The following is a 27,106-nucleotide window of genomic DNA, read 5'->3' as shown; positions in this document are numbered from 1 at the left end:
CGCACACAGAAACTTTGCGGCCAAAGGAGGCATCTGCCGATGCCAGAACATCAAGTTTGTAGAATTTTGAAAAGGTGTGCACAGACGACCAAGTCGCAGCCTTGCACACCTGGACCACCGAAGCCTGATGCCGGAAGGCCCAGGACACACTCACCGCTCTGGTAGAGTGCGCCTTAACAGGGAAGGGCGGTACCCGTTCCCTTAACGAATAGGCCTGTACAATTGTCTGTCTGATCCATTTTGAAATGGTTGTCGCAGACGCAGCCATACCCTTCCGAGGTCCCTCAGGAAGGACAAAAAGAGAATCCAACTTCCGAAAGGATTCAGTGGACGACAGGTAAACCCTGATCGCCCGGACAACATCCAAGGAATGTAAGGCAAACTCCTTAGGATGTTTAGGATTCGCACAAAGCAAAGGCAAAACAATGTCCTCATTAAGGTGAAAATCAGAAACCACCTTTGGAAGGAAGGACTGATTGGGTCGCAAGACCACCTTATCCCTAGGAACCACCAGGTAAGGGGAGCGGCAAGACAAGGCTGCCAACTCCGACACTCTGCGTGCAGAAGTGATCGCTACCAGAAAAAGCAACCTTTTTCGATAGCAGAGGCAAAGAAATCTCCCGGATGTTTTCAAAGGGAGAACGTTGCGATCTGCGATTTTTTTTTTTGCAGGACTGCGACATTTCGGCGGACAGATCGGACCCTTGAATGACATTTTTGACACTTTTGGGGTACCAGTGACATTACTACAGTAATCAGTGCTATACATATGCACTGTTACTGTAAAAATTACACTGGCAGGGAAGGGGTTAACTTTATTGGAGAAGGAGGGGTTAAGTGTGTCCCTAGGGGCGTGATTCTTACTATGCAGGGATGTGGCTTTTCATGTAACAGCAGAGATGTACGATCCTACATAGCAGGACCGTATGATCTCTGCTGTTACACAGGGGAGAATGACAGACGGCTTTGTTTACATTAGCCGCTTGTCTTTCTCCTTCTGTAACTGACGATTGCGAGTGACCGGTGGAAATCGGGTCCGCCCGTCACACGCGCTGGGACCACAGTGAGCGAGCGGGGGCGGGAGCGCGCCTCCGGCGGTGGGCGCTCGCCCCCTAATGGCTCGCAGGCGAGTGACGTACCCATACGTCACTTTGCCTGCATGGGGCTGACCGCCGCAGTATATGTACTTGCGGTGGTCGGCAAGCGGTTAATATACGCTTATTGGGTTTTTTTTTTTTTTACCAAAAACATGTAGCAGAATACAAATTGGCCTAAATTGATGGAGAAATTTGATTTTTAAATTTTTATATTGGATGTTTTATAGCAGAAAGTAAAAAATACTTTTTTGTTTATGGCGCAAAAAAAAAAAAAAAACGCAGAGGTGATCAAATACCACCAAAAGAAAGCTCTCTTTGTGGGAAAAAAAGGACATCAATTATATTTGGGTACAGTGTCGCACGTCCGCTCAATTGTCACTTAACCACTTAAGCCCCGGAGGATTTGGCTGCTAAACGACCAGAGGGTATTTTGCGATTCGGCACTGCGTGACTTTAACGGACAATTGCGCGGTCGTGCGACGCTGTACCTAAACGAATTTGGCGTCCTTTTTTTCCCACAAACAGAGCTTTCTTTTGGCGGTATTTGATCACCTGTGCGATTTTTTGATCACGCGCTATAAACAAAAAAAGAGCGTAAATTTTGCAAAAATAGCAATATTTTTCCCTTTTTTTTATATGAAATTCCCCCAAAAAAAAATGTAAAAATCAAAATTTTTTAATATTTTCGGCCAATTTGTTTTATGCTACCTATGTTTGGTAAAAAAAAAAATCGCAAAAAGCGTATTTTGATTGGTTTGCGCAAAAGTTATTGCGTTTACTAACAAAGGGAAAGATTTTTGTCATTTTTGTTGTTTTTTTTTTTAACGCGTAATGGCGGCGATCTGCGATTTTTTTTGCGGTACTGCGACATTGCGGCGGAAAGATCGGACCCTTGACTGACATTTTTGACACTTTTGGGGTTACCAGTGACATTTCTACAGTAATCAGTGCTATATATATGCACTGTTACTGTAAAAATACACTGGTAGTGAAGGGGTTAACTTTATTTGAGAGGGAGGGGCTGTGTGTGTCCCTAGGGGCGTGCTTTCTACTGTGATTGGCTGTGGCTTCAACTGTATGCAGAGTGATCAATGGATCTACATAGTAGATCCATGTGATCAGCTCTCATACAGAGAGGAGAATGACAGGCAGCTTGTTTACACAAGCTGCCTGACTTTCTCCCTCTCCCCCGCCGATCGCAGAGTGGCCGGCGGCGATCGGGTCCGCCGGTCACACGCGCGGGGGGGTCCGTGACCACGCGGGAGCGGGAGCGCGCCTCCGGCGGCGCGCGCTCGCTCCCTAAACCCTCACAGGCGAGCGACGTAGACCTACGTCACTTTGCCTGTGAGGGGCTGACCGCCGCCGTAGATAGTCGTGCGGCGGTCGGCAAGTGGTTAAAGCAACGCAGTGCAAAAAATGGTCCAGCCAGGGAGGGGGTAAAACCTTCTGGGGCTGAAGTGGTTAATTGTTGCTGCAGATTACATACTCAGAATATGCAGTGCATCATCTAGCAGCTGAAACTGATTCACAGCAGCAGGCAGTGCCGTGCAAATCTTGACTTTTTCATAGAAGCCTATTTTGGTACTGCACACCCTGAGTTTCCCTATTGGTAGTTTTATGTGATAGGTTTCCTCATTGACAGAGACCCACAGGTTGAGTCATGCTTATTTTTATGTACATTCAGCTGAATATATCTCTGTATACACTGGCTCAGTTTGACGAGTAGTTATTACGTTAACCTTGCTTATACATTTTCTGATCACTGCCCAGGTTTATAACAGATTTACATAAAAGAATAATACAGGTGAACCTTCAACCTATGAAAGTCCCCAACATTTCTCTGCTCTTGAGGTAATTTATCTAGAGAAAGAAGATAACCCATTATTCTAACTTTGTAATATTATATTTTATATTACAGAAACTCTAAAAAAGGAAACAAACACACACACACACACACATACACATATACAGTGGGTACGGAAAGTATTCAGACCCCCTTACATTTTTCACTCTTCGATATTGCAGCCATTTGCTAAAATCATTTAAGTTCATTCTTCTTCCTCATGAATGTACACATAGCACCCCATACTGACAGAAAAACACAGAATTGTTGACATTGTTGCAGATTTATTAAAAAAGAAAAACTGAAATATCACATGGTCCTAAGTATTCAGACCCTTTGCTCAGTATTTAGTAGAAGCCCCCTTTTGATCTAATACAGCCAGGAGTCTTTTTGGGAAAGATGCAACAAGTCTTTCACACCTGGATTTGGGGATCCTCTGCCATTCCTCCTTGCAGATCCTCTCCAGTTCTGTCAGGTTGGATGGTAAACGTTGGTGGACAGCCATTTTTAGGTCTCTCCAGAGATGCTCAATTGGGTTTAAGTCAGGGCTCTGGCTGGGCCATTCAAGAACAGTCACGGAGTTGTTGTGAAGCCACTCCTTCGTTATTTTAGCTGTGTGCTTAGGGTCATTGTCTTGTTGGAAGGTAAACCTTCGGCCCAGTCTGAGGTCCAGAGCACTCTGGAGAAGGTTTTTGTCCAGGATATCCCTGTACTTGGCCGCATTCATCGTTCCCTCGATTGCAACCAGTCGTCCTGTCCCTGCAGCTGAAAAACACCCCCACAGCATGATGCTGCCACCACCATGCTTCACTGTTGGGACTGTATTGGACAGGTGATGAGCAGTGCCTGGTTTTCTCCACACATACCGCTTAGAATTAAGGCCAAAAAGTTCTATTTTGGTCTCATCAGACCAGAGAATCTTATTTCTCACCATCTTGGAGTCCTTTAGGTGTTTTTTAGCAAACTCCATGCGGGCTTTCATGCGTCTTACACTGAGGAGAGGCTTCCGTCGGGCCACTCTGCCATAAAGCCCCGACTGGTGGAGGGCTGCAGTGATGGTTGACTTTCTACAACTTTCTCCCATCTCCTGACTGCATCTCTGGAGCTCAGCCACAGTGATCTTTGGGTTCTTCTTTACCTCTCTCACCAAGGCTTTTCTCCCCCGATAGCTCAGTTTGGCCGGACGGCCAGCTCTAGGAAGGGTTCTGGTCGTCCCAAACGTCTTCCATTTGAGGATTATGGAGGTCACTGTGCTCTTAGGAACCTTAAGTGCAGCAGAAATCTTTTTGTAACCTTGGCCAGATCTGTGCCTTGCCACAATTCTGTCTCTGAGCTCTTCAGGCAGTTCCTTAGACCTCATGATTCTCATTTGCTCTGACATGCATTGTGATCTGGAAGGTCTTATATAGACAGGTGTGTGGCTTTCCTAATCAAGTCCAATCAGTATAATCAAACACAGCTGGACTCAAATGAAGGTGTAGAACCATCTCAAGGATGATCAGAAGAAATGGAAAGCACCTGAGTTAAATATATGAGTGCCACAGCAAAGGGTCTGAATACTTAGGACCATGTGATATTTCAGTTTTTCTTTTTTAATAAATCTGCAACAATGTCAACAATTTTGCTTCCTTTCCATTTTTTGATGAAAAAATAGGGTTCTGTTCCGTTCCAAAAAACGGAACAGAACTGAAAGGAAGAAAATCGGATGTCAGCGGATGGTATTCCGCTGACATCCGCAATGCCATAGACTTGCATTATGTCCGTAAATCAGCCGCAAAAAAATAGGATGATTTGCGGACATACGGAGCGCCCGTGTGAAAGGGCCCTAAGGATTTAGAGAAGATCTGTAAAACAGAGTGGACCAAAATGCCTCCTGAGATGTGTGCAAACCTGGTCACCAACTACAAGAAAGGTCTTACCTCTCTCCTTGCCAAAACATTTGTATCATGCGTTTATGGATTTTGGTTGGTATTCTGTCTCTATCATTTAAAATACACCTATAATAACAATTATAGACCCTTCATTTTTTGTAAGTGGGCAAACTTACAAAATCTGCAGGGATCAAATATTTATTTTCCCCACTGTACATACATACACACACATACACTGTATATACACACAGACAGTACTGTGCAACGTTTTAGGTCTCATGCACACAGGGCGTTTTTCCTGCTGCTTTTAGCAGCGTCAGGCTTTTTTTTTTTTTTGTTACAGCTTAAAAACGCCTCTCGATGTTATTCTATGTGTCCATGCACCCTATGGCTTTTAGAAGCTTTTAGTGGCAGGAAAAAAACCCCACTGCCAGTGCATCCAGGAGCAGCAGAGTTTGGGCAGAAAAAACGCTTGATGCTGCTAAAAGCGCCTAAAAGCTAGTTTTGCTAAACCCTCAACAGTAAAATCAAATCTGTATATGCAATAAAGCATGCTTGTTTTAATCCCTGTGGAACCTAAGGAGTTAATCCTCTGCATTGTGTAAAAAGGCTGTTTGATCCTGTCTCCTTTGATTATCTTCTCCTTCCACTGATTCCAATAGATTTCCTGATATTTACAGAGCCAGGGAACAGGCTGCACCATGATCAGTTTGGTGTGTATTGCTAGAGAGTCTTTTTTTCTTAAGAGAGTGAATGTGATCAGCACAGGGCCAATCAGCACTGTCCAGACAGAGGGTCCAGGGTCCTGCAAACTCATAGGAAAATCAGGGGAGAATAAAAACTCCTCCTACAAGCTTTAACTAGACACTGACAGAAGTCATAAGACTGTTCTAACTGCTGATGAGAAAAGGTATTCAGCAGTTTATATTTACTAAAATAATTGCATTTCCATGTTTTGTGTACTGTGGGAGACCTGATATAGTGAGTGCAGGGTCCTGGGTTTAGTAACAATTTAATTTAGGTCCATGGCCAGAATAAAATATTTATTCTGGTCAATGAAATTAATTTTTGCCCAAGCCTGACGCCTAAAAAAGCTCCTAAAAGCTTTGGGAACACTTTTACAAGCGGCAGGTTTTTTTTCTGCCAAAACGCTGCTGCCATAAGGAAAGGCTGCTAGGAGAGTTTGCAAAAAGTCCAGTGCTTATGAGGTCTTAACCAGGTGTGAAAAAAATGCTGTAAATTAAAGCGGAGTTCCGGCCTCGGGGGTGAAATTTAGCTAAAAATACCCCCCGGGACAGTCAGGGCTAGTACATTCCACAATGGATAGCCTCTGTACTGTCCCAGGTCGCACTTACCTTTTAGAAGAAATACTTACCTTGACAATTTCTTCTCCAGCGCTGCCATTTCAGATGTGGGCAGCTGAAGCCAGCTCGTCCTCTTCTCCCAGAATGCGTCTGCACCGGCCCGTTCATCACTTACGGTGCGGGCACGTCATCTCTTCACAGCTTCTGGGCATGCCCAGAAGCTGTTTAGCAGGGAATGAGGCGCCCGCACCAGAAGTGACGAGCGGGGCCGGTGCAGGCGCATTGATTCCTGGGAGCGATGACGTTAAGCTCTCAGGAATCAATGCAAAGAGGAAGGGCTCTTTCACACGGTCCGCCTCCGTAGGCGGATCCGTGCTGCTCAGCGGGGATCGATCCGCCGATCCCCGCTGAGCCGGCAGATGACAGCTCCGTCTCCGCTTGCAGTGCGGAGAGGGAGGTGTCACAGCCCCCGCTGCTCTCTATGAGGGATCGGATGAGAGCGGACGGCCTGTCCGCTCTCATCCGATCCGATCCCCAGGACGGATGGAAAATAGGGTTTTCATCCGTCCGGATTTCACGAACAGGATCGGATGCGGATGGCAGCGGGTGTTAGCGGACATGCTGACATCCGCTGCTCCATAGGGCTGAATGGGCATCCGATCAGATCCGCCTAAAAAACTGACAGGCGGATCTGATCGGAACGCCCGAGTGAAAGAGCCAGAAGTGACGGCGCGGGCCGCGGCCGCAGAGGGAGGAAGTGGAAGAAAGGGGAGTATATTTTCTTCAATAACAAGGTAAGTAAACCAAAAATAAAATCGTAACTATCCATTTGTTTTTCAGGTGACCTAGAGCAAGCGGATGGCCCAAAATCGAATTATGTTGATTATGAGACCGGAACTCCGCTTTAAGAATACTTTCAGCAATAGAAGTGTAAATACTTTATTTTTATCAATTAACAAAATGGACAGTAAATGAACCGAAAAGAAATCCAAATCAAATCAATATTTCCTTTACCTTCAAAACAACATCAATTCTTCTAGGTACACTTGCTCATGGTTTTTGAAGGCACTCCGCAGCTAGGTTGTTTCAAGGTTGTAGGATGTACGGATCCCTTTTTTTTTTATAAGAGCGAGTACAACTACCGAAGCTTATGCTCAAGTACTCGCCGACACCAATTACCGATACCGTGCGGTGCGATTTGAGCCCATACAAAATAAATTTGAATAACAAAAAAATATTATGAAAGAATGAAATCTAATTTATCTCTATTATATGTACTTTTCTTTGTACTTCGCTATTAACCACTTCCCGCCCATAGGACGTCCTCAGATTTCAGTGGTTATACCAGGATTATGCCTGCACCTATATGCATCATCCCAGTATCAATCTTTTCAGCCGGCGATTCCGAGTAATGCAGAAGTGATCAAAGTGGCTAATAAACCACTTGATCACTTCTGTGGGTGGTGGAAGGGGATCCCACCCCCCTCCCTGGTCTCACCTGTCTTACTGCCCTAAACAGAGAGAGAGGAACGGACGTCGTCCCTCTCTCTCTGTAAACCCGGAAGCCGGGAGCGATGAGTAGTTCATAATTTCCGGTTCCGCCTTTTTGTTTAGCTGGCTGCGAGCAGCCAGGGAAGCAGCCGATCAGAACGATCTGTGTCTGATTGGCTGCATGGGAGGTTAGAAGAGAGATTTGGGGTCTAATAGACCCCAAATCTCTCCATAAAGGGAGCCTGTCACAGCCCATGCAAGAAAGTGCAAAAAAATGTTTTTGAATAATAAATAATAATAAAAATAATAATAATAATAAAAAAATTTAAAAGTGCCCCCGTCCCCCTGTTCACAAATGCGAGTGCATAAGTTACTCCCGCACACATATGTAAACGGTGATCACACCACACGTTACATATTGTTGACAATGTCAGAGCGAGAACAATAATTCTAGCACCAGAACTCTTGTGCAACTCTAAACTGGTAACCTGTAAAGGAGTTTAAAGCTTTGCCTATGGAGAATTTTAAGCACCGTAGTTTGCCGCTGTTCCAGGAGCAGACGCAACTTTAAAATGTGACGTTAGGGATCTTTTTACTCAGCGTAACATCATCTTTCACATTATACAAAAATATGCGGCTAACTTTTTTTTTTATTTGTTGATGAAAGTGTTTTTTTTTTTTTTCCAAAAAACTGCTGTGCAAATACTGTGTGACATAGTAAATTGCAACACTCATTTTATTCTTAAGGGTCAACTCAGATTCAAGATCTGATGAGACAGATGAGGCAGGGGAAGGCGGGGGAAGCTTTTTGTTAGCCCGCCGCCCAAAGGCCACCTCCACCCGGGAAACAAAGGACTCCCGGACTGCCATCAGATCATCAATGGAGGGCTGGGACCCCGAGGGACTTGCAGCCTCTGAGAGGGGGTCAGGTGGGGAAACGTGCTCTTGAGATTCCATCAGTAAAGAGGGGGACCCCCACAGTGTCTAGCACCGCTAAGGGGACACCCCCATTGCGCCGGTAGCACCACCGGGTCACCAGCAAGCCGAGCACCCCAAACCTGCAGCAAAGAGAGGGAGGGACCCCACCAGACTCACTACCCCACCAGAGTAGCACCAGTCTGCACCAGGTTAGCACTGCTCCATGAGCGGCATCCAAGGGGAAAAAAAAAAAAAAAAAACAGGAGTCAGCACCAGGGGAAAAGGAGGCGTTTTAACAGCCGAAATCGCCACCCAGATGCTCCTCTGCTCCTCTGTCATGGCCACTGCTCTATTAGCAAGCCAGACCAACGAAAAATGGCCGCCGGCCATTGCAACACAGTCCGTGGGAAAATGGCCAACACACAGCTCTACGAGACTCCCAGGGACCCAGTCGGGATCTCCGGAGCCCTGACTGTATTCAGCAAGGAGAGGGGTGACCGGGTCCTTACTCCTAACTAAGCAGAAAAAAAAAACTGAAGGCCTATAGCAGAGAGGGGGAGTATACCACCTAGAACTGCCCATAGGTGTAGCCAAGTCTTTTTTCTGCCTAGTGTCCTACTCCTGTAGGGGGCAATATAACCCTATAGTTCTGAATAATGGAGAGCTGTGTTTTTACATGTAGAAGTGTCCAAATTGCCCCGGATGGGAAATGGTTAACCCAGAGCTGAGTTCAGCTTTTGGCAACGTGTGAAAAACAGTAAGTTAGTAAGGTATTCATAGCATTATGCTTCCTAGAACCTGTGATTGTAACTTTCCCTCACTCTGCTTTCTGCATTTCAAAACATATTTCATCTTCTAGGGAAGGCTTGCATATGATAAGGAGCTGTAAGAAACTTTAACTGACATTTTTTTTTCTTATACTAGAATTTCATGTGTTAGAGACAGCAAGGAGTCTGCAGTGGGTACTCCAGTGTCTCCAGACGTGTACCAGTATCACCACAATGACAGTGGACTGACAGAGTTCACCAATGTCTAAATGACCAACTCCAAATACTAGGCAGACTGCTGTTTATGTTACCATTTCAAGGATTTTTTTTTTTCAATTCTGACAGGTAGGTCACATTTGTGGCTTTACTGAAATGACTTGGGTCAACTTTGTTATTAGATTATTCAACTACCCATAAAAAACAGACATTTCAGGTAAAGTACAACAATGATAAATAAGGTATTCTACATGAATAGGTAATTTCTCGCTAAATGCCTACATTTGCCAGCAATAGGTTTACTTATTTCCTACATGACAACAGTGTGCCAGAATAAGTATAATAGGCCTATCAATCTGTTTTCATCATATTACATTCATATACAGTTTACTCTCATCTTAACAGTACAGGCTTGACATTTTTATCTGCCTGGTAAGAGAGAAGACTTTTAATAAACAGATGCACGAGTTAGTAAAAAAAAAAAAAATCTTGTCTAGTGTATTCTGAGCTGTACAATACCATGGAGGCTCTGCAGTGTCCAGGACAAACTATTTCCAGGGTAAATCAGCAGTATGGTATGGGTACTACTAACCAGGACTAGCTGCACAAAAAAAAAAAAAAAAAAAGAAGAAATTTTTACTAATAGGAAATGGTCATTTTACAGCAGGCAATAAACCCAAAACCAAAAAATGTAATATATTGCAGCTTACCAATCATTAGATGTGTGGGCTACATTAATTTTTTTGTAGCCCCCCCCCCCCCCCTTTTACCTGATCAGTAGCACACCTCTTGTATTAGAGTGCCTCCACTCTGGATGAATGAGAACAGGGGGTACCTTTGGGCAGCAGCTTTGTTAAAGCGGTTGTAAACCTAAAATAAAAAAAAATAAAAAAAAAAAACCTGCAACACAAAGGCATAATGAGCTAGTATGCATCGCATACTAGCTCATTATGAATTACTTACCTTAGAACGAAGCCCCGACACGGACCCCCCGGAACCCGGCGGGCGCTGACATGATCCCACAGTGTCTCTTCCGGGTTCGGCAGCTCCGGCGCTGTGATTGGCCGGAGCTGCGATGACGTCATGCGCGCGGGAGTCATTTTCCGGGAAGCTCCCGGCAAGGGAAGCTGAAGGTCCGCCTGACCTTCAGAGCGCATGCGCAGCTCGCGTGAGCGCCTGCATGCACTTGTACCTACAGGTAAGCCTTATTATAGGCTTACCCAGGGCTTTTTTTCTCAAAGAATAGGTGCTGGAACTCACCTTCCCCGCCCACAACTCCACCCACATCCCCACCCCCAGCCACACCTTCCTCAGAGGTCAAAATTACACGGTCGCCAAATAGTACAGGAGGTGGCCAGAAACTGCAGACATACTACAGGAGATGGTCAGAGACTGCAGACATGCTACATGAGATGGTCAGAGACTGCAGACATGCTACAGGAGAGGGTCAGAGACTGCAGACATGCTACAGGAGAGGGTCAGAGACTGCAGACATGATACAGGAGAGGGTCAGAGACTGCAGACATGATACAGGAGAGGGTCAGAGACTGCAGACATGATACAGGAGAGGGTCAGAGACTGCAGACATGATACAGGAGAGGGTCAGAGACTGCAGACATGATACAGGAGAGGGTCAGAGACTGCAGACATAATACAGGAGAGGGTCAGAGACTGCAGACATGCTACAGGAGAGGGTCAGAGACTGCAGACATGCTACAGGAGAGGGTCAGAGACTGCAGACATGCTACAGGAGAGGGTCAGAGGCCGCAGACATGCTACAGGAGATGATGTGAACCATATTACATGGGGACACAGACAAGAACACATTTATAGTACAGCAAGAAAGGGGTTAAACCTCTGACAAGATTTTTATGGCAGTTCCTGTCCCAGGGTTAGGAATTGGGAAGGGGGGAGGAGAAGTCTCCTTCCAGTGGTGTCACAGAAATAGGAAATCTCCCCCATTGGCATTACATGGTCAGGAAGTGAGGGGAAGTCTCCCTCTAGTGGGGTCAAAGGACAGGAATCACAGCATAGGAAGTGAATGGAAGTAAAGACCAGACAGACTGCTTTCCACATTCTATCTAGAACACAATAACTTTTAATGCTGGTTTATGGTGCAGGAGCCTGGCTCGCTCACTCCTGCCTCATGAGTGCCAGAACTGGAAGAAGGAAGTCGTTCCCTCCTCCGCTCTGAATGCTGGGTCCTCTCCTCGGCCGCATAACGTGACGTCACTGGTTGCTAGACGCCAAGCGGCAGGCGATTCTAGCAACCAGTGCTAGAGGCAGCGGACAGTGCAGGGCAGCGCTGCTGTTCCTGTATTACATGACACAGCTTCAGTGCCCCCCCATCTCCGGCAGCTCGGTGCACCAGCCCAGGGTTGGCCCTGGAGCATGGAGAGGACAGGGTTGCCAAAGGTTCCAGAACGGAGTTCCGGCAGAAAAAAAGCCCTGGGCTTACCTGTAGTTAAAAGTGAAAAAAAGCGGTATACTACCGCTTTAATTTGAAGGGAGGACTTGCAGATTTATTCATTTCTAATTTTTACTGAAGTATTAAAGGGATACATGGAAGAACTGAAAACATTTTGACATGCCACTAGAGATGCTGCCAAAAAATGATGTTTTCAGCATTTTGCTGATAGAGAAAAATGTGCAGATACTGAGGCCGAACGCCGCAATTTTACTGTGCTTATGGTTTGTTTTTCATAGGTCAAAACCCCAGCAAACATGTAATACGGGTGCGTTATTGATGCGTTTTGAATGCATTTGAAAGGGGAGGTGCGTTTTTGGTGGGAAGGGCAAGAGAGGAAGAGCAGGGGGAGGGATAAAGACTTTATTAGTGCCTAGAAGCACAGTGAAGTCTATCCTAATTAAGTGGAAGGTATTTGGTACAAAACAGACCCTCCCCTGGATCAGAACGTTGCTCCAAACTAGATGAAAGAGTCAGGAGGAAACTGGTCAGAGAGGCATACAGCAACTCTAAAGCAGTTGCAGACCTTTATGAGAAAAAGCCACTCCTAAAGAAAGGCCACATGCAGTCACGACTGAGCTTTGCCAAAACGCACCTTGAAGATTCTGAGGCCACATAGAAAAAATGTGTTCTGGTCACCTTTGAATGAGTCGGCCTCAACACCAAATGATACAGTGCCTTGCAAAAGTATTCGGCCCCCTTGAACTTTGCAACCTTTTGCCACATTTCAGGCTTCAAACAGCTTCAAAGATATAAAACTGTAATTTTTGGTGAAGAATCAACAAGTGGGACACAATCATGAAGTGGAACGAAATTTATTGGATATTTCAAACTTTTTTAACAAATAAAAAACTGAAAAATTGGGCGTGCAAAATTATTCAACCCCCTTAACTTAATACTTTGTAGCGCCACCTTTTGCTGCGATTACAGCTGTAAGTCGCTTGGGGTATGTATCTATCAGTTTTGCACATCGAGAGACTGAAATTTTTGCCCATTCCTCCTTGCAAAACAGCTCGAGCTCAGTGAGGTTTGTGAACAGCAGTTTTCAGTTCTTTCCACAGATTCTCGATTGGATTCAGGTCTGGACTTTGACTTGGCCATTCTAACATCTGGATATGTTTATTTGTGAACCATTCCATTGTAGATTTTGCTTTATGTTTTGGATCATTGTCTTGTTGGAAGACAAATCTCCGTCCCAGTCTCAGGTCTTTTGCAGACTCCATCAGGTTTTCTTCCAAAAAAAGGTCCTGTATTTGGCTCCATCCATCTTCCCATCAATTTTAACCATCTTCCCTGTCCCTGCTGAAGAAAAGCAGGCCCAAACCATGATGCTGCCACCACCATGTTTGACAGTGGGGATGGTGTGTTCAGGGTGATGAGCTGTGTTGCTTTTACGCCAAACATAACGTTTTGCATTGTTGCCAAAAAGTTCGATTTTGGTTTTATCTGACCAGAGCACCTTCTTCCACATGTTTGGTGTGTCTCCCTGGTGGCTTGTGGCAAACTTTAAACGACACTTTTTATGGATATCTTTAACCACTTAAGCCCCGGAATATTTTACCCCCTTCCTGACCAGGGGGTATTTTGCGATTCGGCACTGCGTGAATTTAACGGACAATTGCGCGGTCGTGCGACGCTGTACCTAAACGAATTTGATGTCCTTTTTTTCCCACAAACAGAGCTTTCTTTTGGTGGTATTTGATCACCTGTGCGATTTTTTGATCGTGGGCTATAAACAAAAAAATTGCGTAAATTTTGCCAAAATAACAATATTTTTCACATTTTTCTATATGAAATTCCCCCAAAAAAAATGTAAAAATCAAAATTTTTTAACATTTTAGGCCAATTTGTTTTATGCTACATATTTTTTTTTTTTCTTTACCAAAAATCGCAAAAACCGTGTTTTGATTGGTTTGTGCAAAAGTTATTGCGTTTACTAACTAAGGGAAAGATTTTTGTCATTTTTGTTGTTTTTTTTTTTAACGCGTAATGGCGGCGAGCTGCGATTTTTTTTTGCGGGACTGCGACATTGCGGCAGACAGATCGGACCCTTGACTGACATTTTTGACGTTACCAGTGACATTACTACAGTAATCAGTGCTATACATATGCACTGTTACTGTAAAATGACACTGGTAGTGAAGGGGTTAACTTTTTTTGAGAGGGAGGGGTGGTGTGTGTGTCCCTAGGGGCGTGATTCTTACTGTAATTGGCTGTGGCTTGAGGTGTAGGAACAGTGATCAACGGTCCTACATAGTAGAACCGTATGATCACTGTTCTTACACAGGGGAGAATGACAGGCGGCTTGTTTACATCAGCCGCTGTCACAGACGATCGCGAGTGCCCGACGGACATCGGGTCTGCCGGGCCCACGCGCGCGCGCGGGGTCCATGACCGAGCGGGTGCGCGCCTCAGGCGGCGCACGCTCGCTCCCCAGAGCCTCACAGGCTAGTGACGTACCCATACGTCTCTTTGCCTGTGAGGGTCTGACCACCGCAGCATATGTACTTGCGGCGGTCGGCAAGTGGTTAAGAAATGGCTTTCTTCTTGCCACTCTTCCATAAAGGCCAGATTTGTGCAGTATACGGCTGATTGTTGTCCTATGGACAGAGTCTCCCACCTCAGCTGTAGATCTCTGCAGTTCATCCAGAGTGATCATGGGCCTCTTGGCTGCATCTCTGATCAGTCTTCTCCTTGTATGAGCTGAAAGTTTAGAGGGACGGCCAGGTCTTCGTAGATTTGCAGTGGTCTGATACTCCTTCCATTTCAATATTATCTCTTGCACAGTGCTCCTTGGTTAACGCTTGGGAAATCTTTTTGTATCCGAATCCGGCTTTAAACTTCTCCACAACAGTATCTCGGACCTGCCTGGTGTGTTCCTTGTTCTTCATGATGCTCTCTGCGCTTTAAACGGACCTCTGAGACTATCACAGTGCAGGTGCATTTATACGGAGACTTGATTACACACAGGTGGATTCTATTTATCATCATTAGTCATTTAGGTTAACATTGGATCATTCAGAGATCCTCACTGAACTTCTGGAGAGAGTTTGCTGCACTGAAAGTAAAGGGGCTGAATAATTTTGCACGCCCAATTTTTCAGTTTTTTGTTAATAAAGTTTGAAATATCCAATAAATTTCATTCCACTTCATAATTGTGTCCCACTTGTTGTTGATTCTTCAAAAAAAATTACAGTTTTATATCTTTATGTTTGAAGCCTGAAATGTGGCAAAAGGTCGCAAAGTTCAAGGGGGCCAAATACTTTCGCAAGGCACTGTAAGTCTTGTGGAAATCAAATACAGCTCACCATTCAAATAACACCATTCCTCCAGTAAAGCATGGAGGTGGTAATATCCTGGTATGGGAGTGTTTCTCTGAAGCAGAGACTGGAGCACTTGTCAGGATAGGAGAAAAATGAATGGGACAAAATACCATCAAATTCTTGAGGAAAATCTGCTGCCCTCTGCCAGCAAGTTGTCAATGGGAAGAAGGTTCAGATCATTGTAAGTCAGTGTAATTGGTTTGTCTTCATCCTCTAACTGCTGCATCTGCAGGGCAGTTTGTTCTTTTGAAAAACAACAGACTGGCCAGACCAGACGAAAATAGGAGAAAGCAAGCCTAGAATAAAAAACAAATGCAGCCACCACCTCTAAGAATTAGTAAGCTGCAATAGAACAAATGTTTGCTCTTGGGTTTAATACAGCTTTAATGTTTACACTTTTTCTTTCTGACTCAGGTTTGCCCTTTAACCTGTTCCCGACCGCCCGCCGCAGTTATTCAGCGGCAGGCAGCCGCTCCCAGGCAAATCACCGTAGCTGTATAATCGCTCACGTGCACGAGGCTAGGGGGCGAGCACACGCCGCCAGCGGTGCACTCCTGCCCCCCGCTCGTCAGCTGGGAAGCCGATGCAGCAGGCAGGCAGCTCCGATAGCGGCCTGACACCCACGATCGTTCCCCGCTGAGAGAGGACGACGGTCCGCTGTTGACTGACCGTTCTACTTTCTAGAATGATCATAGAGCCCATGTGATCCTTCTATACAGGCTCACATGTCTCTATGTTTATTTCAGAAGCCACGCCCCCCAACAGTTAAAATCAGTCCCCTAGCCTCACATTTAACCCCTTGATCACCCACAATGTCATTATACCAGTGTCATTATTACAGTAACAGTGCATATTTTTAGCACTGATTACTGTAGTAATGTCACTGGTACCCCCAAAAGTGTCAAAAAGGTCAGTCATGGGCTGATCTGTCCGCCGCAATGTCGCTGTCCTGCAAAAAAAAAAAAAAAAATCGCACAAGTGATCAAATACCACCAAAAGAAAGCTATATTGCTGGGGGAAAAGGACATAAATTGTTTTTGGGTACAGCGTCGCACGACGGCGCAATTGTCCGTTAAAGTAACGCAGTGCCGAATCGCAAAATATGGCCTGGTAATTAAGGGGGCAAATCTTTCCGGTCTTAAAGTGGTTAATTGTATTATATTCGTCCCTGCTGACCAAACTTTGCTGACTAAGTTTGTATATTTCCATTATAATCATGTTTCTGATAACAGAATACTCTCTGCCAATAAACAGACTATTTTCAAGTTATTGAAGTTGACAAAATAATTCACAATTCCGGAGCTGGGCAGTCCAAGCTAGGAGCCAGAGGGCAAATGCCAAACTTCATGTTTGATGCTATGAAGAGAGGAGAATAAAGCACTGTCTAGGAAGAAAGCATAAGCAGTGAGTCGGGAAAAAGTAATTCCAACAAATCACCACGGCCCCTATGACTGCCTAGTCAGGATTTTTCAGGGTAGGAATATGTGCTAACAAATTTTAGATAAACCACAAGATGCTAATGGGCACAAAAACCACTAGACAATGGGGAATACTCACTAAATGCCGAGGGGAAAAAACTGATAATGAGGGATACAGACATAAAATCTATTAATCTATCTAGATATAAAAATCTATTAAACGCTAGTGGGATATGGCCCTAGAAGTGCTAGATGCCAATGATATAAGCAGCTATTAAAAAAAAACAAAACTAGAGCAGGAGGATGCGGGCGCAAAAACCTTATATCAGAGTATATGACTTTCCAATCACATGCTAGTCAGCGAGGCCCAACAGGAAAGATCTAAATGGCCACTAATTGTTTGGTCCTAGAGGACAGGAGTGTTAACATAATTATCATTGCGGTGTAGCCTGAAGAACCATATACAGTATCTCACAAAAGTGAGTACACCCCTCACATTTTTGTAAATATTTTATTATATCTTTTCATGTGACAACACTGAAGAAATTACACTTTGCTACAATGTAAAGTAGTGAGTGTACAGCTTGTATAAGTGCTGGTTCATACATATGCGATGCAGGAACCCTGCAAATCCACTGCGGTTCCCCGCATCGCACTCGTCTTGCAGGCAGTTCACACTGCCATATGAGAATTGCTGAGGGTATCAATACAAAGTTAACGACACCCCCAGATCTCTTTGCATATAGCAGTGTGAACTGTCAGTTCGGACTTGAATTGGCTTACATAGATGTGAACACCAATGCGATCCGATTCTGGTGAGGACCAAAAGAAGGGTCCTGTGCGACTTTGGTCCTAATGCGATGCAAATACAGCCATACAATCTGTAGGGCTGAATTCGCAATGCACAGACATTGCATTGCTTTGCAGGGCAGTGAGCTGCGAATCACATGCCATGTCTGCCATCGCTGAAGTGTGAAATGGCACTAAATGTGTAAATTTGCTGTCCCTCAAAATAACAACACACAGCCATTAATGTCTAAACCACTGGCAACAAAAGTGAGTACACCCCTAAGTAAAAATGTCCACATTGGGCCCAATTAGCGATTTTTCCTCCCTGGTGTCATGTGACTCCTTAGTGTTAGATCTCAGGTGTGAACGGGGAGCAGGTGTGTTAAATTTGGTGTTATCGCTCTCACTCTCTCATACAGGTCACTGGAAGTTCAACATGGCACCTCATGGCAAAGAACTCTCTGAGGATCTAAAAAAAAAAAAAGAACTGTCAACATAAAGATAGCCTAGGCTATAAGAAGATTGCCAAGACCATGAAACTGAGCTGCAGCACAGTGGCCAAGACCATACAGCAGTTTAACAGGACAGGTTCCACTCAGAACAGGCCTCTTCATGGTCGACAAAAGAAGTTGAGTGAACGTGCTCAGCTTTATATCCAGAGGTTGTCTTTGGGAAATAGACATATGAGTGCTGCCAGCATTGCTGCAGAGATTGGAGGGGTGGGGGTCATCCTGTCAGTGCTCCGACCATACGCCGCACACTGCATCAAATTGGTCTGCATGGCTGTCATCCCAGAAGGAAGCCTCTTCTAAAGATAATGCACAAGAAAGCCCGCAAACAGTTTGCTGAGGACAATCAGAATAAGGACATGGATTACTGCAACCATGTCCTGTGGTCTAAAGAGACCAAGATAAACTTATTTGGTTCAGATGGTGTCAAGCGTTTGTGACGGCAACCAGGAGAGGAGTACAAAGAGAAGTGTGTCTTGCCTACAGTCAAGCATGATGGTGGGAGTGTCATGGTCTGGGGCTGCATGAAGGCTGCCATCACTGGGGAGCTACAGTTCATTGAGGGAACCATGAATGCCAACATTTACTGTGACATACTAAAGCGGAGCATGATTCCCTCTCTTCAGAGACTAAGGCCGGAGGACAGTATTCCAACATGATAATGACCTCAAACACACCTTCAAGGCGACCACTGCCTTGCTCAAGAAGCGGAGGGTAAAGGTGATGAACTGGCCAAGCATGTCTCCAAACCTAAACCCTATTGAGCATCTGTGGGGCATCCTCAAACCGAAGGTGTGGGAGCGCAAGGTCTCTAATATCCACCAACTCAGTGATGTCGTCATGGAGGAGTAGAAGAGGACTCCAGTGGCAACCCTTGAAGCTCTGGTGAACTCCATGCCCAAGGGGGGTAAAGCAGTGCTGGAAAATGATGGTGGCCACACAAATTGACACTTTGGGCTTAATTTGGACATTTTAACTTAGGGGTGTACTCACTTTTGTTGCCAGCAGTTTAGACATTAATGGCTGTGTGTTTGAGTTATTTTGAGGGGACAAATTTACACTGTTATACAAGCTGTACACTCACTTCATTGTAGCAAAGTGCCATTTCTTCAGTGTTGTCACATGAAAACATAATAAAATAGGGGTGTACTTACTTTTAAGAGATACTGTTTTAAAAACGGTTTCTTGGTACACCATGCTGCTGTAAATTTTGTGTGAATAGCTATTATAGGTTTGTTGTGGGTGTCAAGCTGCTATTAAAAGGAAAGAACAGTATATCATTTAGGCCCCTTTCTCACGGGGCAGATCTGCTGGCTCAGCCAGGAATGCTCAGTTGATCCCCGCTGAGCAGGCAGATGACAGGTCTGTCACCGTTCACTGCGAAAAGACGGAACTGTTGGAGTTCAGCTCTCCTCTGTGGGGATATCGGATGAAAATGAACAGCATGTCCATTTTCATCTGACCCGACCCCCTGGACGGATGGCGAACCTATCGCCATCTGTCTGTTTTCAGAGGATCTTGAAGGATCGGATGCCAGACGGGTCTCAGCGGACACGTCCGCTGACATTTGCCTCCCCACAGAGGAGAATGGGTGGCCTGATCAGGTCCACCTGAAAACCGGACAGGCGGACCTGATCGGCCTGATCGTGTGAAAGGGGCCCAATAACTACTTAATGTAATTTCAATCTCTAAGAAATTATGATTGTGTAGTTTTCCTAAAGTAGAAGTCCAGTCAAAACCTAACCAAGCTTAAAGCGTAGTCCCACCCAAAAGTGTAAGTCCTGCTTTAAGGACTCCTCACCCCCTTACATGCCACATTTGGCATGTCATTTTTTTTGGAGGGGTAGAGGGTACCTAGCTTTGACAGAAGTTCTCTACCTCCCTGCAATCTTCTGGGCCACGTCACAGGTCCCAGAAGACTGCCCGGCCACTGAGGAGGTGCAGCGCGACTCATGAATGCGCAGTGCGCACCTGGCTGTGAAGCCGCAAGCTGTTACAGCTGGGTGTCCACACTTGTGGTGCCGGGGAGAGCCAAGGGTTTGGGGGCCACATCGCTGGATCATGGGACAGGCGAGTGCGTGTTATTAAAAGTCAGCAGCTACACTTTTAAACGACTGGAACTCTGCTTTAAACCTACTCCCAACTCCATTCTATATGCTAACTACCCTGTAAAGGAAAGAGGTCTATACTTAGCTAATCTAATCTGAGAGCTCTAGTCCGGTCATACGATCTCCCTAGCAGCCAGTTTCAGTGTAGTGAGAGAGTAGCGACAACGGCTGCAGAACCTGGGCGGTGACGTCATCCATAGACTAATGCCTAGTACACACGATTGATCGTTCATTTTTAAAAAATGGACAGCTCATAGTGCTGTTAACATTATAAAAAGATGAAGTGCTAGCGTTGCTTCAAAATTGAAGTCTCATGTTGAGTCAGGAGGCGTTTGAAGCCCTTCAATGCCTTCTATTTAAGTCTATGGTAACGCTCAGCAAACGCTCTGGCAGGCGTTTGCGGCGCGGTTGGAGTGCAGTTGCGGGGCAATACAATTTGTTTTTTTCTATCACTTTCCATTGTGGAGAAGTTTTAACATGCCTTATTGCTTAACACTTCAAAACCTTGCATAAGGCATTTAGGGAGCGTTTTTAGCGCTTGTAAAATGCCCCACGCTAAAGCTCATTGACGCCCATACTAACGTCATACAAACGCTATAGGAGCCTTTGTTAAGCGTTATAAATTTAGTCAAGAGTGAACAAGCCCTTACACTTTGCTCCCTGCTGTGTACGTGTATCTTCAATTGCTTATTTTGTTTATTGTAAAGCAGGAATCAGACTCCATTCCCACTGGTACGACTTTTCAGGCGACTTGGTCAGCTGACAAGTCATGAATCGTCGCTCCCACTGTGTAGTACAGGAGCCGTTCTAATAGGAGCGACACAAGTCGCTCAGACTTAGAAAAAGGGTCCTGTACTACTTCAGGGCGACCTGGAGGCGACTTGCATTGACTTCCATTATGTGAAGTCCGTGCAAGTCGCGCTGCACGCGACTTCACAGGTCGCCCCCTAAGTCAGAGCGACCTAATGTGAACGGGGTGTTAGACATTTCTGAAACACACCTTGTAAATGACTATTGCACTCTCCGCCTTACCCAGTGCAGAGATTTTTCAGCTCATTGAACAAGAATCTAAACACCAGAAGACTGAATATTCACTACTGGGACAAGATGACTCCTCAGTTAATCCTTTACATACAAGGAAGCTATCGTGTGTTTTAAAGGAAAATAAAAAAAAAAAAAAAAATTCACAAAATCTGCTGTTGCAATTCTGATCTTCTAAAGAAAGTTCTGTATTATTGCCATGTTCTTCTCACACTGCATGTGTACTCAGAACGCTGGGTACAGAGCAGTAGGGTGCACGTACAAGGAACTCCTATGGAACTCCATAGGTTCTGGTGACACAGGGGGAACATATAGAACAGGGAGTGTGTCAGCGCAGCTGGAAGAAACATTCAAACGTAAAACGCAGGAGAGGAATTTTTTTTTTTTTTTAGAAAGCACAGCAAATACACATTAGTTTTATTATTAGTATCGGTTTTAAGAAAAAAAATAGACTTTAAAGGGATTCTAAAGGCAGAATTTTTTTTTTACCTTAATGCATTCTCTGCATTTAGGTAAAAAACCTTCTCTATGTAGCGTCCCCCATGAACTTACCTGAGCCCAATCCCGATCCCACGCTGTGCATGAGAGCAGAGGCTCTCTTAAATCTCCTCCTCCTCATTGGCTCAGAGACAGCATAAGGAGCCACTGGTTCCTGCTGCTGCCAATCACATCAGCCACAGCCAGTGAGGAGGGAGCAGCACGGGGGAGTGGGGCTTGGGTCGAGTCATGCTCCGAGTGTCTATGGACACACAGAGTCGGCTCAGGAGCAAGCCTGCACGAGTATCTCCATAGCAAGCGACACTCGGCGGGGGGCGGAGGGGGTAGCCATTAGCACCGGCAGGGGACCCGAAAAGAGGAAGATCAGGGCTGACCTGTTCAAAACCATTGCACAAAGCAGGTAAGTATACCATGTCTGTTATTTTTTTAAAAAAAATCCTTTACAATCACTTAAACGTTCCTTTAACCACTTCAAGACTGGACACTTTCTTACTCCCTTCCACTCCAGGCCATTTTTCAGCTTTCAGCACGGTTACACTTTTTTTTAGACAGATAGAGCTTTCTTTTATTATTTAATCACCACCGGGTTTTTTTTATTTTGTGCTATATAAAAACGAAAAAATACCAAAAACGATTTAAAAAAAAAAAAAAACACCTTTTCTTTGTTTCTGATTAAAAAACAGCACAAGGCTGACAACTGGAGTACAGGCAGGCTGCGTTTTCAAGAAGAATGCAAAGAAGAAAACTGACCATGCTGGGATAGATGTACTTCTATGCCAAGTATGGTCAGCTTGAAAAAGGAAAACAGGAGGAGTGGCTGGATCACCAGGTATTTTACACAAAGGAAAGACAGGATACTTTTTCATACAAGTACATGGTACAAGTACAACATACACATATCAGAAATATAGAAAAGTTTAAGGGGGGGGGGAGACCTTTACCAGTGCCGCATCCTAATGAATTGTATACTAGTAAATTTTGCAAGACATATTCCTGCTATGGTGGACTTTAATGGCACTACATGAGACAATGTATAAAAACATAACTTTAATTAACCCAATATAATAAAATCACAATATATGCCCAAACAATGAAGGGCACCGGTTAAAACAAGACCTGGGCAATATTATCACTGTGTACACCTGTACATTTGTAACAGTCGAAAACAGATATTATCTTGCTTGGTCGACGCGTTTCGCTGCAAGCTTCCTCAGGGCCACAAATTCGTGTTTCACAGTCTAATAATATACAGATATGTCAGGGGCAATTATTTGTTGTATACGCCTGGGGCGGGCACAGAGGGACCAGCTTGCCGCTCTCCTCTATTGGTAAAATTACTGGAAGTTGTTGTAATGTTCCCTGATATTTACCTGTAAGTTAATGGAACACTTCCAGCTATATGCTTGTCCTTCCTGCTACCTGAAGGTTTATCCTTTAGGAATTTTTTTGGATCATTTATATGGTAGGCATTTTGTTGGATATATAAAGTATATACTTGAGAATCCCTCAAGTTCAGGACAATGTATAAAAACATACATGAGACAATGTATAAAAACATATCTTTAATTAAAGAGTGCACCTTATTTGTTGTCCAATATATTTAGTATGATATCGCTAGGTAAAGCCCCCATCTAGTAGTCAAGGTATTCTGGAAGTTACATGCATATGTCACTCAAAAGGATCCCTCTGCAGTGACAATACATGTGCAGAGGGATCCTTTTGAGTGACATATGCATGTAACCTCCTGAATACCTTGACTACTAGATGGGGGCTTTACCTAGCGATATCATACTAAATATATTGGACAACAAATAAGGTGCACTCTTTAATTAAAGATATGTTTTTATACATTGTCTCATGTATGTTTTTATACATTGTCTCATGTATGTTTTTATACATTGTCTCATGTATGTTTTTATACATTGTCTCATGTATGTTTTTATACATTGTCTCATGTAGTGCCATTAAAGACCACCATGGCAGAACTATGTCTTGCAAAATTTACTAGTATACATATCAGAAATATATTTTTTGGTGATAAGATCTTTAAACTATGCGGTTCGTTTTTTGAAGATTAACTAAGGTAGTAATTTTTGGTAAGCAATGGTAAGAAGTATTTGATGAGTGGGTGGAATAGTGTAGAAGGTTAATCGGAGCATTTTAAACAATAAAACATAGACCACAGAAGGTGCAGTGAAATCAAACCTAGTATTTCATTTAAATCTGCAAGGTTTGTTTTTAAAAATAAGTGAGCAGGTTTTCAAACTGCCAAATTTGAAAAAGCTGGTGATCCTGCAAGCTCTTCTGGGTTCCTGTTTCAAACTGTCCACGACAAGCATGGAAGCAGATGCATACAGCCATAGTTAGTTTGTGTTCCAGTGGTCACTGCTCGGAGTTCCAGCACACCATGCTATCGCATAGCAAGCCTGTATCGCCCATGATCAGTGTGTCACTGGCTTATTTACACAGACACGTCACACACACACACATTGGGGATTTTCCCTCATCTGTGGCTTACACGGCACAGCAGGCAGACAGACAGTGGGCAGGATTATGTCACAGGATTTTTTTCCCCACACTGATTGCTTATTACAGTGATGATCAGAAAAATCTGTCATAGGTTATAACCCTCCTATACTCTATACAAAATGGGGGAAAAAAAAAGTTTTGCCTGAAGTTTTACTTTGATGTGTTTTGAGCCATGTTTTCTACCTGCTGTATTAGGACTGTCCTTTAACACAATGTGTTCAGATGGGCTTTAATACAGATTCATAGGCCAATCATAATGGGAATACAGAAGAGAAAGAAAAAATTGCTTAAGTAGAAATAGAATGCGCTGTATTTACGAATAGCAAATAGACGGTGCACATTGCAAGTGCAGTTGCTCCAGAGCTTAGTAAATGAGGGGAAGCTCTGCTGACTGCTATCATCCAATAAAGTGCAAACAAAAATGCAGTTTTTCTTTTCCTATGCATGTGATTGGATATTCTTTGTAAAGTGAAGCTTTAACACGTTACCAAGCTCTGGAGCAGAGTGTGCAGTCGATTTGTCTTTAGTAAATAAAACCCAAAGTCCAGCAGATGCGAGATTGTGGTCGGGCGCACATCAGGCCGTGGGGGGGTGGTGGCCCCCCATGGGGTTGGAGACGCAATACACAATGGTATAGTTTTTTATTGTATAATGAGCTCGCGATGTGACTTACTCATGCGACATCAAGAATCTACACAATTTTTGGGGATAGCCCACAAAAGGTAGAATGAATAATATAGTTTGAGAAGACTTATTTTTTTAACAGAAGAAAATGGGGGGGGGGGAAGGGAGTTCAATGAAGAGAGGAAGAAAATTCCATTTCATATTCTGGTGGGCTTTCAGTCCTTTAATGTGTGTTGGACATTTGTGGAAGATACGTATTCTTTGTTATATCATTGTATTCTCCTTGTTATTGTGAAATAATTGAATAAAAAATAATGAAACAAAGATAAAAAAAACCTTCTGTGCAGCAGCCCCCCCTCAGCCCCCTAATACTTACCTGAGCCCCATCTCGATCCAGCGATGTTGCACAAGAGACACGGCTGTCCAGGACTCTCTCTCCTGATTAGCTGAGTCACACAGTGAGCGCCATTGGTTTCCGTTGCTGTCAATCAAATTCAGCGAGCCAACAAGGAGAGAGAGGGGGCAAGGCCAAGCTGCGGTTCTGTGTCTGAATGGACACACAGCAGCGGCCCATAGAAAGTTGCTTGCTGTGAGGGCATTCGGCAGGAGGGAGGGGACAGGAGAGCCAGCAAAGGACCTGAGAAGAAGAGGATCTGGGCTGTTCTGTGCAAAACCACTGCACTGAGTAGGCAAGTATAACATGTTTGTTATTTTTAAATGGAAAAAAAAAAAAAAAAAAAAAAATCGGACTTTAGTACCACTTTGAGAATTGAAAACATGAAAGTCATCTAGCCTTGTTCCTAATCTGGGTTTTATTTATTTATTTGCCTGTAAAAGACCAGGTCACGAGATCGATTTCTGCTACCAAGCGAGTCACGGAACTGCTGGTGGGCATGCACACTGTGGGGCCTTTTTCTAGGTCGGAGCGACTTGTGTCGCTCCTATTAGAACGGGTCCGCAGCTTCCCTATGGGAGGCGACCTGTGAGGCGACCAGGTCGCCTCACAGGTCGCCCTAGTGTGAACCGGCACTTACTAAACCCCACCTCCCACCTATAGCCTATTATTCCATGAAGAAAGCCCTAACCTTACAGACACCTCAACTTTACAAATCGCCACATAACTGTAAAAGAAAAAATCAACCTGTGGAATAAAAAGAACATAAAGAAGAGTATGGATGTGATCCTTGTCTGGCCTCACAGAAACTTGAGCGCAAGAGAGTGAAATGAGTACTAAATAGATCAGGGGTCTTCAAACTACGGCCCTCCAGTTGTTCAGGAACTACAATCATGCCTAGTCATGTCTCTGAATGTCAGAGTTTTACAATGCCACATGGGATGTGTAGTTCTGCAACAGCTGGAGGGCCATAGTTTGAGGATCCCTGGAATAGAGTATAGATGTTGGGCCAGACAGTCACAAAACATGGTTTGGGTGACTACCTATGAGGAGGCAAGAGAAGTGACCTCCTGTGCTCTACAGAGCACATAGAAATTAAAGTTCCTTCTAGCTGTTAACATAACCTTCACATGCACTCTTTTGGTCCCTGACCTTGAGCCTTGTTGACGTTATCTCACACAGATTAGCCCATTACTGCTTTCTGCAACATTTTGAATTGCAACAAAGTTCGAATGTACAGTGATCACTGTGGGAGGAGACACTGGGATGGTTTATTTTCTTCCTGCAGAAGCCTAATGATACAATTTTCCAAGTGTCTTCCTCTCAGGCACACTAAGCACAGGTACAGCCACTTGGCTGGGTCTCATAAATCTTTTTTTTCTTTTCTTTCAAGCTTTCTGATACATTGCACAAAAAGTGACCCGAAATCGTGCATGTAAGAGCCCATTCACACTAGCGCGACTTGTGAGGCAACTTGTGTTGCCCCAGGTAGTTTGACATAACAAAAGCAATGTTAATCAATCAGTGCCGTCTTAATTGGCACTACTGAAGTTGCTCCGACTTCAGAAAAGGGTCCTGTACTACTTTGAGGCGACCTGTGATCCGACTGTCCCATATACTTCAATGGGAGTTGCCTCCTTATCTTAATTGAAGCGACTTGTTATCAGTTTTTCCAGGAAGAAGAAAGAGATTAGCCAGGCATTCCCCACAGACAAAGTCGCCTGTCTCTTCAAAGTAGTGCACAAGTCTTTTCCAAGTCTCTAAACAAGTCTCTAAACAAGTCTCTAAACAAGTCTCTAAACAAGTCTCTAAACAAGTCTCTAAACAAGTCTCTAAACAAGTCTCTAAACAAGTCTCTAAACAAGTCAATCTTCAAGTCACGGGGCGACTTTCTGGTAG

This window comes from Pelophylax lessonae, assembly GCF_965119305.1.
Source record: "Pelophylax lessonae genome assembly, chromosome: 5".
NCBI lineage: Eukaryota > Metazoa > Chordata > Amphibia > Anura > Ranidae > Pelophylax > Pelophylax lessonae.
This window is presented reverse-complemented; position numbering follows the sequence as displayed.